Below are 13,749 nucleotides of genomic sequence, written 5' to 3' on the forward strand. Positions count from 1 at the left end.
ACTTTTTTGGTGTCTTCAAATTGGACCCCAAGTGACTCTAAGACACTCACACTTGTACATATGTATGTTAGGCACTTCATTAGGATTTGTGTGTGTTAAAACGGGACCGAAATGCACACTTGGTACACTTTCGGTCGACCGAACCAGGCCTGGGTCAACAGTTGACCAAGGTCCTGGTCGACCGAACCAGAATAGTTCAAAAAGCCTCGATTGACCGAAACCCTCTCTGGTCAACATTTTGACCATCTGGTCAACCGAACCAGGTAGTTCAAAAAGCCCTGGTCGGCCGAAACCTCCCTAGGTCAACATTTTGACCAACTGGTCGACCAACCCCTTTTTGTACTCCAACTACCTGATTGACCGAGGGTCCTCGGAAGAAATCCCAATGGTCTAGTCGACCAAACCAACCAGTTCAAAATTGTCCAGTCGACCGAACCTCAGAAAATTGAGAAAATCGCCCTTTTCTAATCGACCGAGCCCTTAGTTCAAAATTTCCCTGGTCGACCAAACCATATTAGACTTAGTCTACCGAACATTTCTGGTCGACTAAACCTCTCGGGTTGCCCTGATTTTTACCGCGGTTAAATATTTTTTAAACAGGGTTAAAATGTTTTAAATGTCATTAAACTTTCTTAATAATACCCAATAGGTCCCCAATGGTCATATTTCCTCCCATGTCTATATATATGAGATCATTTATGAAAATTAGACAATGATTAGCTACTTTGATTAGGCAAGAATTCTCTGATAACCCAAAAGCCTATACTACTCATTTTTTATCCCCATTCACTCATACTTACCTGCTAATATTGTCTAAACCCTCTGTAAGTCGATTGAGTGTTTGTTTGGAAAGGTTTGCTCTCTTTGTTCTACTTCATTGACATGATTTTCTTGAGAGCCAAACCTAAGGATTCTTAGGGGATTTTGTTGATAAGTCTATCCTAAGAAGACTTTGATAGATCTTTTAAGCTTGCACCTTCATTGTAATATCTTGAGAAGATTGTATTTGTTTTTGGTTGCAAAATATTTTCAAAATACTTTCAAATATCTAGTGTGCTTTATCTTGATAAACCTTTAAAAAATATTTGTTTGTGTGAGAAAAATCTTTGTTGCTATATTCATTGATTTATATCTTTAATTGAATACAAAAGATTAATCTCATTTTGCAAACAAAATTCATATACTACTTGAACTTCATATACATATATGTATTGAGAAAACATGTTGATTGAAATATATGGAGTGTGGCTAATATCTTTGCTTGAGCATTTAGATTGAATATCTTGTGATACAAAGATTGCTTGTTTGATACTCTCATATATGCATTACACTGATAGAAAATAACCTTGAGAGTTAAATTATCTAGACCACACTGAGCTTACGTATTGAATCATATTGTGGTGTATGTTGTTGCGCGAATTTGGGTACACATCTGCTTTACTTGAAAGCATATTCATTGTACCATTTGATTGTATCGCACACTTTTTGTATTTCCAGGCACGGACCTGAAGAGGGAGACTAGCCCTGGAATAGTCCCAGATTGGTTTAGACCCGGTTAGGAAGCTAGGTGCGTCATCTTGTTAAGGCGTGTAGGTTGAAGTCAATCCCGCTAATTGACCTGGTTAAGGTTGAGGTCATCCCTGTCTTAATTTGACCTGGTTGCAAACGGTGTCACTCCACCCTTAAGTGAGCCTTTAGTGGAATCCTCTGGCTTGCGAGCTAGAGGCGGCGACGTAGGCACAGTTGGCCGAATCTCGATAACATATCGTGTGTTTGTGTATATTGTCGCACTTTGTATTTACCGCACGTGTATGTTATTATGTGAATGATGCACTTGATTTAAATTTTCATATATTATATTTATCGGCGTATTTGGAACTGGATAGAAAGACCTTAGGTTGTAATACTCAGCTGACATCTTGTTTAACCTAGGAGAAAAGTTTAAAATTCCAATTCACCCCCCCCCCCTCTTGGGAATACACCAATTCCAACAGTTTAGATTGCCACTTGTAAATCCTTCAGGCTTGGGATAAGTTGTTTGCATCACCCACTAATTAGGTGATCTCCCGAATGACTTGGTAACCTCTATCACCTAATGATTGTACAATCTTTGTTGCATGGTCCTCTGATTGCCTTTATAATTGCCTATTGTCCATTGTGATCACATGGTGGATCCTTTGTGAATTAAAGGTTATTTCTAGGGTTGTTTCTTCACCATGCTCTATTTAAATCCCATTTTTATTACTCTCTTTTCATAGTTCTATCCTCCTTCAAGTCTTTTTCATTCTCATTCCTTCAAGCTCTGACTTTTCTTCCCCTGCAGGTATGTGATTAGCCTAAATGCAGGTCGAGAGCTCCATAGAAGCATTCTTTGATTCTCTTCTCGAAGATGGAGAAATCATCCCCTTTTTTCGAGGATTATCCTCATCACTCTTTGTTGGGATTTCACTTCTATCTGATGAAGCAAACGTAGAATCGCTCCTCAACAAGGTTGTTAGGATCAAGGCGATGTCCACCATCTTTGTGTTAATCAATATGTGGATAATCAAACTTCATACATTCCTTTGTTTGACTAGATATTTTTGTCAAAGATATGTCTTTAAGGTCTATCCTAGAATCTTTTCAAAATGAATACTTCCAAATCTATGATCAATGATATAAAGATGCTCATAAACTAGCGAGGCAGGAGAGTGAAACTAATTAAGTTCATTCACAATGGGATGAACTCTTGATCTTTGCTCATCACTCATCTTTGCCCATCACTTAATATTTTGATGTTGCACAAGAATAGAAGGCAAGGAGTTTAGACATCGAGGACTTCCCTTAAGCTTTATGTCACAACATTTTCAAGTTGAAGATGATAATAACTTACCATGACGACTCCATTCAATGGCTACAAGACCAATCTACCCTAGCCCAATAGTTATGAGAATTAGAATAGGTTTCTTTTTCCTTTTTATCTTATAATTTACCATGCATGTAGAGATTTTAACAAACAAAGATGAACAATTATGCATAATGAACGTGTAACTTCCTCAAAATTCTTACCATTTTTTTTTTATTATATATATCCATATCCATACCTAAGCAAAGGGAACACATATCATACAACCATTCACATAGACACTATACAATACCAGAATCCAGTATATACAAACTATAGTCATACAAAAATACCCCTCCAGCATCATTTACTCAAAAATATACACAACTCTGACAAATACTCACCCTATAACCAGGGTAATCAAACTACTTTCTATCCGCGAGCCTGATCTGCTCACTTAACTGGCTCACCTGAAAAATGTTAAAATAATAGAGTGAGACGACGCTCAGTAAGTGGAAATATGTTATTACTAGTGTGTGGCAACTAAGTTAAAGATACTTTTAAAATAATAACTGAACTGTAATACAACAAATAATCTGTAAAGCATATCTTTCTTTCTCAATTTAAAATATATTGTATCGTCTGTACTTTCTACTTTTCATACTGATAATATCATACCATACTCATCATATACTGTAAAACTGTATACATATACATAATTATGCTTTATCCCTGGGACTCTGTACGTCATAATTTGACCCCTCATGACAGGGTTGTGCGGCCCGTAGGCGGGACTTCATCTGGTTGGCCCTCCAGATAAGTCAATATACTCTACTCTACCTCAGCCCGGCCAAACTGCATCCACTCCTAAGCTCAGGACTGGCTACTCCCTCGTCAAAATCGGCCCCCTCCACCCAGTGAACTGGGGAGCTGCAACCTCTCCGAGCACAGCTGACAGTTCCCACACACTATCTAAGATATGTGGTTGCACTCTATCTGTATATAGCAACGGCACCGTGCTCTGTAATCTATATCTATGCTATATCTATTTGTAATCTTTCCACGGGAATCTAATACTATATACATATATAGTCTTTTACTATTTTCATCATGCTTCCAAAATTACCATAACATTATCTTTCTGTACTGTAAATACTGTAATCTCTGTATACTGTATCTGTAGCATCTTGATGCTACCTCTGTATATCTGTCTGTATACTCTGTCTGTATACTCTGTATGTTATGGTAATAGGAAACATGACATACTATAACTCTGTATATACTGTTCTGTATAAAGCCGTGATATATATACTAATCTGAATAAAACTGTATACATGTATATGTATGTGTGTGTGTGTGTTTATATATATATATATCTGTTTCATGAAACTATTCGTATAAAAGTTGTATATGCATGTAAATTTCTCTGTATAATCTCTGTAAATATATATATCTATATCTGTATATTCTGTATAACTCCATATACTGGGAAAAACTATATAAACTGTATATAATGTCTATATTTGTGTTTTCAGTATAGTATGACACATTATAAAAGTTGTATAAATTTCTTCATCTCATGAAAATCTACTCAGGCCACACAAGCATTTAAACTCATATTCTATAATTACTGTATAATAAATTGGTATAAACATATGTCTATGAAATCTCTGATAGCATTATGAAAACTCCTAGCATAGCATATTTCTCTTACCTTAACTTTGGAAAGCCCCTATAAAATTCTGACTCTATACCCACAGGGTTCCTAACTCAATATCCTAAAAACACAAATCCCCAGAACAAAATATCAGTATTTTCTTACCTACAACATTTCTTATAACTGAGGGAAAGGCAAATACTGAATAAAATGTCTTACCCTGAGATTGGGACGAAATCCAACCCAACTTTTCCAACGATCAGCTCTGGCAGACTTGCAGAGAACCTCGCCAGGAGTGTAATGGTAGCCTCAGATCTTCGATCCGGCGACAAACAGGCCCAGAAACGAAGAGAGAAGTGAGAGAGGGACATAGGGAGAGAGAGAGAGAGAGAGAGAGAGAGAGAGAGAGAGAGAGAGAGAGAGAGAGAGAGAGAGAGAGAGGAGAGGAGAGAAAGAGAGGGGGGCGCTGAAATGTGATAAAAATCTGATTTTTTCTACTTATAGGGTCAGATTCGTCGACGAGACCTTCAGTAAATTCATCGAGGAACCCCTGTATTCGTCAACGAAATTCAGAGCAGCCCAAAACCTTCGTTCGGTATTTTCTCGTCGACGAACCCCTGTATTCGTCGACGAATTTCCTTATGCGCTCGTCAATACAACCCTGTATTCGTCGACGAATCTTGGCAATTCCTTAAAATTATTGTTATTATTATTATTATTATTATTATTATTATTATTATTATTATTATTATTATTATTATTATTATTATCTCCAAAATGTAATGTTGTCAACGAACGTAGAGCGTTCATCGACGAAGCCTACTGCCTCCTTCTGTTTTTGTTTTCATTTTCCTCTCTCTTTCATATTTAAATATCGTTGTCGTTACAGAACATGTGCTCTGCATTAAACCTTCACTTAGCGAACAATAATATTTACTCTAGAGTCAGTAGTGGTCTCAAGCTTGAACTATGATTGCTTAAGGGAAATAAAGTATTACTGCTCACATATAACCACTCAGGTGTTGACATGAGCTTTAATAGCCAGCACGTTTCAGCCTTGTGCTTATCCCAGTTTCATGAGTATATTTGAGAATAAGCCCAATTCTCATTGAGAGCGGCCCCACTCTCATGCTTACATAGGTGAAATCTATCAAGGGTACTCCTATAACTCTAACACCCTACTCATAAGCGATATAGATTATCATTAAGAGTTTTAAAACTCAACCTCCTCCGTTACAGAATAAATGCACTTACACCATAGGGATGATTCAAAAATAACAGTGCATTTCTTACAACCACCATATGATTCGTTCTTCCCATTGAACCCAATTATAGGATCTCTGGTCCTTGGGTTGGGTATCCTCATACATGGTTCATGAGTATACGGGCTTTAATCCCATCCCCCTCGATGTATTTTAAACCATTTCTCTTGCTAAGGCCTTAGTTAATGGATCCGCAAGATTTTCATAAGATTTTATATAACTCACATTAATGATGTCACTAGACAAACATGATCTCACAGTACTGTGTTTTCTTCTTATGAGTCTAGATTTACCATTATAATAACGGTTGCTCACTCTACCAATTGTAGCAATACTATCATAGTTAATTAGGATAGATGGTATTGGTTTTTCCCAAAATGGGATTTCATACAACATATCTCTTAACCAACTTGCTTCTTCACTAGCTGATGTTAAAGCAATAAGCTCGACTTCCATAGTTGAGTTAGCAATTATTGCTTGTTTTTCAGATTTCTAGCAGATAGCACGACCACCTAAAGTAAAAATATAACCTGTGGTAGAGAGAGAATCACCTTATTACAATCAGCATCACAAAAACTTTCAAGTACAGCAGGATACTTAGTAAAAGATAAGTCATAATTTTGTTGTTCCAACTAAATATTTCCTTACATGTTCAAGAACATTCCAATGTTCTCTTCCCGGCTTGCTCGAAAACTTACTAAGTATTCCTATTGCATATGTAATGTCAATTCTAGTTAAATCAGTTGCATATCTCAGACTACCAATAATGCTATTATATTCCTCTCAATTAACCACTTCATTCTCATTCTTAACAGGAAATAAGTGATTACTTGAATCAAAAGGAGTAGTAACATGCTTGCAATTATTATAGTCATATTTATTCAAAATTTTGTCAATTTAATGCGACTGATCAAGAAATATACCATTACACGATCTGTAATTTTAATGCCTAAAATAATATTAGCCTCACTTAAATCTTTCATCTCAAAATATTATTTTTTAGCATAGTTTTTGGTTCCTCAAAAAGGAGTGTACACGTTGAACTAAGATTTATCATAACAGACATGCCTATTAGCACCCGAGTCTGCCCACCACCCCTCAATTTATTGACCATATTTATATCAATAATCATTGCCACAAATTGTTCCTCAATAATACTAGATTGAGGAATAGGTCCACGTTTTCAAAATTTGCAAATTCGAGCAATATGCCCACTTTTACCACAAACATAACAAATATTGTTGTTTTGCTTGTAAAGGGTCCTTGGTTCAAATTCTTTTGATTAGGATTGCCCCTATTCATTTTGTGAAGTCTATTGTTATTTTTCATATTTCTCCTCTTAAGCTTTAGTTTAGGGTTTTTAGGAAAAAGACCTTTGGCAAAGTATTATGTTCGGAAGCAATAAAATTTACCTTTGTGGTATTACCATTTTCTTACAAAATTACATCTTACTTTTTTCCTCCTTGGTGTCATACTTATTATGTAAAACCTTTTTGTCTTTCCATCTTTTGAAGTGGGCTCCTCTAAACCGAAAAGGCTTGTCGCGATCTCCAACATTTTCACTCGGTTTCTCAACAGTAGGCTCCATATTGAATCTCCTTAAAATTGTTAGAATTACTAATAATATAAAATGATAAATCTACAAATAAAAAAAATCACGATTCACAAATAAGCTGAGGTATGGATATCTCGCTCTCTTTAAGGAGATTTAAGTCCTCTACGGTTTATTGGCTTAGCCCACGAACCAGTGCAGCAGATTTCCTCAAGACTTGTCTTTCCCAGGATACAACAGCCCGATTTGAATCGTATGACTCACTCTAATTCTGCACAAACTAAGGAGTCCAAAGCTCCACTAAAAACACTTTTCTTTGCTTGCCAAACTCTCTAGACTCAAGATAAGAATTATATTATGAGAATGAAGAGAAAAAATTGGTGTATTGTGCTAATACTTCAAGGGTCTATTTATAAGCACAAAATTACCCTTGATTCTCCACATACTTAATAAATATGATATGTGTATATATTAAGTAAATACATACTTGGATTCAAGGTAAATTCATAAAATTAATTATGCATTTATCAAATACACGAATGAATGACCATAATTAAATGTGGATGCATCACCCAATCCAAGATATATGATTATTTTCTAAGATAACAATAAAATAAAATAATAATATTAAAATAAACCAACATCAAACAATCAAATTATACATTAATTGTTCGTATCAAATGCCAACTAAGATAAGTGATGGTGATGAGGTAGAACAGAAGTTTAGTTACTCCAAGTAAATAAATCAAGACTATATATCAAATCTAATAGAGACCAAGTGAACCAAATGAATAAGAACAACATCCAAGTTGAGCAAAAGCCAAGTACACAAACAAATCAAAAATTAAGTTAGCTATCCCACAAAGCAATGCCAATTGTACAAAGTGTGTGCACTTTCATTACAAATATATTGAATTCAACAATATTAGCCCTCCAAAATAACAACACAAATTCCAATAAGCCATATTTACTTTGGTCAACCAATAAATAAGGACATCAAATACTCTGGAATGAATGCACATTTTCAAAAATCGGCTCACATATGATAAATATAAATACAATAATGTATGTGCAAAGCACTTATTCTCTATACTCAAATATCTTTTGGTTATCGTCAATTCATAAACTAATAGTCTCTTGCATTAAAAAAACAGAAGATAGTCCACAAAACATGTTAATTGATTACAATTGCTTTAAAAAAAATCTTGAATTTATCTATCTCATTGAACTCAAGCCTAGGGGTGAGCACAATTCAGTGAAAACCGAATTACCCGAATTAACCTAGTCAATTCGGTTGGTTCAATTTGGTTTAGTTAAAATATAATTCGGTTGGGTTTGATTTTAATTTTAGTTAAAAATCAATTTTTGATTTTCGGTTCAGTTTGGGATATATTTAATTTCAGTTAACTGAATTATATTATAATAATTAATAATTATCTATAATTTATATAAATTGTCTAATATCTTTAATCGGTTATCATTTGGATTTTAGGGTTCCATAATTACACTCCAATTCCCAGCCTCTAGGTTTCACAGTTTGTTGCAGTCCACGACTGCCCGGTCCACACTCCAAATCCAAACTTCCATGGCCACCATTCAACTAAGACTTCAAGACTTCCTAATGACTTGAGTCGCCTCACCCTCGTCACTATCGTTGCCCTTCAGCGCTTAGCCTTCAATCAATCAATCCTCCCTCGTCGTGGTCATCGTCTCGCCCTCGCCATGGTCATCGCCTCATCTTCGTTGTGGCTGTTACCTCTCATTGACCGACTTCCCCTTCCCCTACTCTTATGACTTGTGAATCGTGATCACAAATCATTAATCTCATCTCTCGGCCTCAAAATCAAAACTCTCATAGCAAAGTTGGGAAAGGTTTGAAAGTAGAGGTATGCAATCCTAGTACAATTAAATTTGGTTAACTGAATTAATAAAAAATTTGATTCGGCCTGGTGATGGTTGGTTAATAAGGCTAATTCGGTTGGTTCAGTTTTAGAAAATTTTGAACCGAATTTATTCAATTAATTTAATTAATTAACCAAATTGCTTGAACTAATCGAATGCTCACCCTTCCTGAAGTCCTACATTAACAAGCTCCCAAAATTCGGCCAAGTAATGGTTGGTTAATAAGGCTAATTCGGTTGGTTCAGTTTTAGAAAATTCTAAACCGAATTGCTTAAACTAATCGAATGCTCACCCTTCTTGAAGTCCTACATTAACAAGCTCCCAAAATTCTCCATCCATTTTTTCTACAACAATAACAACAAAACCAAGCTTTACTCCCACTAAGTGGTGTCAGTTATATGAATCTTTTTCCGCCAATTTATGCGATCATTGACCATTTCTTTTGATAGATTCAAGGATATTAAATCCTTAGTTACTATCTCCTCCCAAGTTATTTTAGGTCTACCCCTACCCCTTCTACTGCCTCTCACAGTAGTTAAGTCACTTTTCCTCACAGGTGCACTATAAGACGTACGTTGCAAGTGTCCATACCATCTGAGTCATCCCTCCCTTATCTTATTTTCTATATGAGCTATACCTAACTTACCATGAATATGTTTATTCCTTAATTTATTTTTATACCACTTATCCATCTAAGCATTCTCATCTCGACGACTTTTACTTTTTGAAAACTCTAAACTACTAAAAAAAAAAGATTTGCATTCAACCCACAAAACATACATAAAAAACTATATTTTACTGCATTTTAGCTGCCACCCACATGTTGAACGGACTACTAACTAGCAAATAAAAAATAAAACTAGGAGAAATCCACAGGAGAGATTCGCAAAGCAAAGGAACCCTACCTTTGGGGTACCCTACCCTACCCTTGGGCCTTCCTCCCAAGGACAGGGTTTCACGTATAATCAATCTCCAGCCCACTAAGAGGGATTGAAGACATTCCTAAAAACCTAAATTCAAGAGGCTAGGATGAGTCAAAACGTCCTATCACGTAGGCCACCATCCTCTACAAATCCCATTTCATTGCTCTCACTTTTTTAAAGCAGCTCTAATGAAAAGGGGAATCTATCAACCCAACTTGACCCCTTGGCACATCAAAGCCCTATACGTAGACAGCCTTTGGGATTGAAAGAGCCTCCCCAACTTTAGGGCACCTCATAATTTTCTGTCCTTTGGGGAGGGCAGCTTTTGCCCAGCTGAGTTGGTTGCGTCCGACCATTAATGCATTGCGATGTTGCTTAACTCTTTGAAGGATAAGCATCATCCTCCATTTCCAGGAATGTGAACCGCCAAATATTTATTCTCAGTCTCCCACCAATTTTCATTGACAGACACATTCTTATTTGGTTGCCTTGAGTTCTTATAAAATTTAATAATATTAATAATGATAAGATAAAAGATTAGACACATTCTTATTGGGGTGTCTTGAGTCACAATAAAATTTTAACAAGAATGACAGCAATATAAAAGGCATTTGCTTCTCTTATAATTTATTAAAAATTGTAGACGATCAAATCACTGCTGAAAATTAGAAAAATTGATCTTATTGTAACCGATAATAATGCATGAAAACCGAAATACTTGCTGAAGTTTGAATCATATCTCCTCATCCCTAAACTTAAGCCAGTATTTCGATTTTCATTGGTTGCATCATTATCGGTTACAGTAGGATCAATTCTCCTAATTTTAGATCAATTCTCTTTATCTTCAGCAGTGATTTTAGTTGAAATCACTTGATCTTTTACAAAAATTATATCAACTTTTTCATTGGTAGACATGTTCTTATTGGGGTGCCTTAAGTTACTAAAAAATTAAAGAAAAAAAATAATAATAAGATAAAAGACATTCGCTTCTCTTAATACCTTGCTAAAAATTATATCAACTTCTCTTGAAATTTGACGAGAACACATAAATTATTCTTACCCTATATTTGAAGAGCCCTTGTACTTGAATTTGCATTAGATTTGAATAGAAGTAATATAAAATGGTCTTAAAATTTGTCCAAATTCAAATTTAAAGTCCAAAATTCGTGTTCCCAAAAGTAACATTCAAAAATTGCATAAATCTTTTTCTAGCAACCTCAAGAAAACTTCATTGACTTTTAAAACTTTTGGGGAGATTTTTATCTCTCTTTTTTTCTTTTCCAAATTTAAGACAAGTTTTAGAAATTTATTAAGTCCCAAAAGAGATTTGTGTCTTCTCATTACTCATCAAGGCAGGTTAGTGTCTTCCACACAAGAAATTATTATGCAATCAAGTAAATATTTCACATGCATTGCATATTATTTTAAGTAATATTTTATTCTAATCTCAAGTAAGTTTAATATTTGTTTTTTTAAAATTAAATGGACATTCTTTTAACCTTTCAAACCAACTAACATTAAGATTGATATCAATAATAAATTATAACAGTTAAATATTTATTGAAGTTTGAAATTAATAACCAAAAAAAGCGTAATTATTATTAGAATCAAGTCGATGTGGCAATGCCCAAAGTTTTTTCTGCTCAAACCTTCTAAAAAATAAAAGTCATATTTTGAAAGTATGGATTTTGAGATTTGAATTTATATTTGTTTGAATTTGAGTAAATTTAATATAAATTTATATTTTATTTTATTTAAATTCACATAAATTTAAATTTATAATTTGAATTGCAAGCTCTAAGTGAATATAATTTTAATTTAATTTAAAATATTTTATAAAAAATATTTTTATTCAATAGAGATTAGGTTTTGCATTTTCCCTAAAAGTAGCCTCTCCTCAAATTTTAAATAATAAAAAGACATACAAACTACAAAAACTTAATTATAATCAATATTTGAGAGATACTATTGCTTTTCATACGAGTGTTTGATACTTCGATCACTTCAATGGCTTGTTTGTCTCACAAATAAACAAGATGACTCATTTTACAAGTAAATAGTAAATACCACATGTTCTTAAAATACAAAAAAAAATAGCAGTTCAATGCACAAAGCTCCAGCGTATGCGAGGTCTTAAGAAGGGGCGGACCACAATGAGTCTATATATAGTACACAATCTTATCTTGCATTTTAGCAAGAGACTATTTCTACACCTCAAATCCGTGACCTACGAGTCACACGAGATAATTTTACCATCAAATGATTCTTATTATGTTATTAAGCACTTTTATTTATTCTACTTATTAACTAAAACTTCCAAATGATTCCTTACCTTTTTTCTATTATTCAGACAGCATTGAAAGGGAAATGTACTTAAAAACATTATCCATCATTCTTTACCTCTCTTTCAACCAGCCAATTAAAGATTAAAATTAGAAGAAAAAAAATGCAGTATCAAACAAGCACCTTTAACCATAGAAGGGAGGCTGATGCTCTAAAAAGATGTTTCTTTTTTTTATAAAAGTCTTTAAAAATGGTAAAAAAAATATAATAATTATCGTAATATAAATTAAAATATTCTATATGATTTTTTATAAAATTCAACATAAATGTCTGGATTTTCAAAATAGACTCTATACTTGCAAGCTTGTAGTTTGAATCTTAAAATTATATTGATTTTCTGTTTAAATATATACAAATTCAAATTTAAAATCTGATATTCATATTCTCAAACACAACTTAAAGACTATGATGGATATCCCTTAAAATACTCAAAAATTACAATTATTTATTGAATCAAATGAAGAAAAAATTTGTTATCTTTCATAACTATCCAAAATTTAGTAATAACTCAGGCTCAAATATCACATGCACCTGCATTTATATCAACACTCGTGACAATCATATTATACAACCAAAAAAAATAGATGAAGTCATGAAATACAAAAATATAATAAATAAAATTAAACAATAGTCTCCTAATTTTTTTGAATATGACTCTCCAACCCCCGAGTCTATTAAAACTATCAAAAAACTCCTTAAGATTTAATTTTATTGATAAAGTGAATTTTTTGTTAGTCAATTGTTAAGCCCACATTAGAAAAAAAAAAAAGAAAAAGATTCTTACCCTAATAAAATGGTATTTACTTTTTTATTCAACTATGATACGATAAATTAGGAAAATGCATCAATTTAATAAATTAAATTGAAAAAATGGGTAGTTAAGTAAATATGTTGAAAATCATATGTATTATATTATTATTTTAAATTAAAAAATGTATAAAAAAATGAAATAAATAATAATCTGACAAACAAACTTAGATAATTATAATATTTAAAAATATTTGTTATATAAAATTTTCATTCAAATTAAACGACTAAATAAACATTGTAAATGAACATAGTTTAATATTGTTACTGATTTATTGATTGATTCAATTTTCTGTAATGCTAATTGGTTTAGTCAAAACGATCAAACCAATTACAATTTTTTTTTTTTTTTTTTTTGACGTAATTCATTGATTCTATTTTCAAGATACATACTCAATTGATCAATTTTTCAACTTAAATTATTAAATGACATTGCTCTATCACAATTAAAAAATATAGCACACAAACAGAACAATTCC

The sequence above is a fragment of the Malania oleifera genome, chromosome 3 (assembly GCF_029873635.1).
Source record: "Malania oleifera isolate guangnan ecotype guangnan chromosome 3, ASM2987363v1, whole genome shotgun sequence".
Classification (NCBI taxonomy): Eukaryota; Viridiplantae; Streptophyta; class Magnoliopsida; order Santalales; family Ximeniaceae; genus Malania; species Malania oleifera.